Source organism: Acanthisitta chloris, unplaced genomic scaffold (assembly GCF_000695815.1).
Source record: "Acanthisitta chloris isolate BGI_N310 unplaced genomic scaffold, ASM69581v1 scaffold15751, whole genome shotgun sequence".
NCBI lineage: Eukaryota > Metazoa > Chordata > Aves > Passeriformes > Acanthisittidae > Acanthisitta > Acanthisitta chloris.
This window is the reverse complement of record NW_008655584.1, coordinates 7,138-10,138: the sequence shown is the minus strand read 5'-3', so window position 1 is coordinate 10,138 and position 3,001 is coordinate 7,138.

The following is a 3,001-nucleotide window of genomic DNA, read 5'->3' as shown; positions in this document are numbered from 1 at the left end:
CTTTCAGATAGTTGTAGAGAGCAGTAAGTTCTCCCCTGGGCCTTCTTTTCTCCAGGCTAAACAATCCCAGCTCCCTCAGCCATTCCTCATAAGACTTACTCTCTAGACCCTTTGCCAGCTTCACTGCCCTCTGGACTCATTCCAGCACCTCAATGTCTTTCTTGCAGTGAAGAACCCAGAACTGCACAGAGTATTTGAGGTGTTGGCCTCACCAGTGTGAAGTATAGAAGGTTGATCACTGCTGTAGTCTTGCTGGCCACATGATATCTGACACAAGCCAGGACGTCACTGGACTTCTTGGCCACCTGGGCACACTGCTGGCTCATGTTCAGCTATTGTTGATCAGCACCTCCGAGTTCTTTTCTGCCAGGTAGCTTTCCAAACACTTTCCCCAGCCCATAGCGATGTATGGGGCTGACCCAAGTGCAGGACCTACCATTTTGCCTTGTTGAACCTTGTACCATTGGCCTCAGCCTATTGATCCAGCCTGTCCAGACACCTGTGTAGAGCCTTCCCGTCCTTCAGCAGATCAACACTCCTGCCCACTCCCTTGGTGTCATCTGCAAACTGACTGAGGGTGCACTTGATCCCCTGATTCAGATCATTGATAAAGATACTAAACAGGACTGGGACCAATACTGACCCCTGGGGAACACCACTAGTGACTGGCCACCAGCTGGTTGTAGCACCATTCACCACCACTCTCTGGGCCCAGCCATCCAGCCAGTTTTCAGTCCAGAGAAGAATGCACCCATCCAAGCCATGAGCAGCCAGTTTCACCAGGAGAATGCTGTGGGAAAGTGCAAAAGGCTTTACTAAACTCCAGGTACACAACATTCACAGTCTTTCCCTCATCCACTAAGTGGCTCATCTTGCCACAGAAGGATGTCAGGTTGGTCAAGCAGGACCTGTCTTTCACAAAGCCATGCTGGCTGAGCCTGATCCCCTGGTTGTCCTGCATGTGCCGTGTAATGGCACTGAACATGATCTGCTCCATTCAGATCTTTTCTTCAGGGAATGATTTCTGAAATGTCTACCTGTCTCCATATAGAAATGAATTTCTGGGGGAAAGTGTTATTAAAAACATTTTTAGCAACCTTTGATTAAATTTTATATTGTATGATGAGTAAAACACTTGATCTTGATGGAAGCAATATAAGAAAAAGTAGCGACAAATTGACTAGAGCTGCAAATACCCTAATGTTACCATATTTGCACACTTGTGTTTTGCCTCAGATCACAGACTCCTGCAACTCTAAAGTAGTATATATGTTTCTGGGGCATGAGAAGCAAGATAAGATATATGAGCAATAAGATGTTTTTTAAGAAAACAGGCCTGTCTGCAAGAAGGTTGGACCATGAATAAAAACTTATGACTGTTACTCTAAGGGCTACACAAATAGAAAAATTGCACACTCTTATCTGATTTACACGTTTTTTAAAAATTGCAAGGGCGACAAGTTAAGTGACAAAGCAAATCAATAAAGTGCCTGGGAAATACATTCCCAAAGAGGGTAAACAAAATCAAATACAAGTGCCCTTTTAAACACAGCATTTGCATTTTCTTAGCAGAAACTAAACTCTCTGCCTTGACTCTCTGTGCTCTCACTGAAGTGGAGGTCATGGCTAGTGACAACTGGGAGCTGTTCCTGGAGGCTTTCTTGCCTTTTTAGGTTATGAGGGTCTCTGTGTGTTTAGGATAATATGATTGACGGCTCCACTCCGGCCCCAATTAGCACCCTATAATTTATTAGCTTCTGCTTTCAGATTATGCGCTAACTTCACAAATATTTCAACCACGGAAACAGCAGCTATCAAGTGTCTCTTTCCTGATCCAGCTCACTTGGACTGCAGTTAAATACAAGGAGGGAGCTGTGCAGGTCTGTCAAGAGAGAATAATCATTTGTATCTGTGTGCAACTGGAGCTGCTGCAGTTCTTTAGGACTCAGCTTTGGAAAAAAAGGGTTGTTCCATTGGATCAGGGGTTAAGGCTTGGTTCCTGCCGCAAGGGCATGGTGCAGGATTGAAACCAATGTCCTAGCTCTTCCTGAGAAGGTCTGTGTTTGTACAATTCTGTTTATCCTGTAAATACTGAGTCCGTGCAAATAACATTGGTAGAAAAATTTGTGTCCTTCCTGAAGCCCTTTGCTCCTTGCTGCTGCAATATGGGGCTGGAGTACTAAGAGACTGGGTGAGGCAGGAGAACAGAGCTGGGATGAGATACAGTGTTGGGGCCAGAAGTCAAGGAGAGGAGAAGTGAAGAAGTTGGAGGGGGGATGATGGAGGAGGACACCTTGCACCTGTACCTAGGCCAGGTACAGAAGGGAGGTGGGGCACCCTCAATAAAGTCCAGTGTGGTGTTACACCTCCAAATGAAACAGTTCTCCTGTTGGGTGTTTATCCTGCCTTTACCATGAATGAATAAGCAACTGACACAGCACTAAAGAAATGCTCCAGTCCTCAGCAGCCTGTGCTTTTGTGGGCTGCAGCAGAGCATGGCAAAAGGAAGTGTCCATGATGAGAGTGGGGCCCAGGGGCACACATTATTCATCAATTATGCCTGGCTTAAGGAGGCAGTAGTAGTAGGTGCACCACAAAGGTAACTCCTCCTGTATGATTAGAGATAGACATGAACAGAGGGACCCTGACAGGTCCCTTGTCAGTACAGTCAGTTTAGAAAACAGACTTACTGTGCTGGGAAGGAAATTAATGTGGTTCCCAAGGCTGTAGTTGAAAAGCTTGGGGACTGACTGAAGTAAAGATTTTTCCTTTTCCTTTTCCTTTTCCTTTTCCTTTTCCTTTTCCTTTTCCTTTTCTTCTTATCTTTTATCTTTTTCTTTTCGTTTTCTTTCTTTTATTTTCCTTTTCTTCTTTGTGGTTTTTTTTCACTTTTTCCTTTTCTTCTTTTTTTTGATTTCTTTCTCTTTCCTTTTTTTAATTTTTAAATTTTTTTTTTAAATTTACAATCTCTTACTTGCATTTTCCTATGCAAAATTGCCTA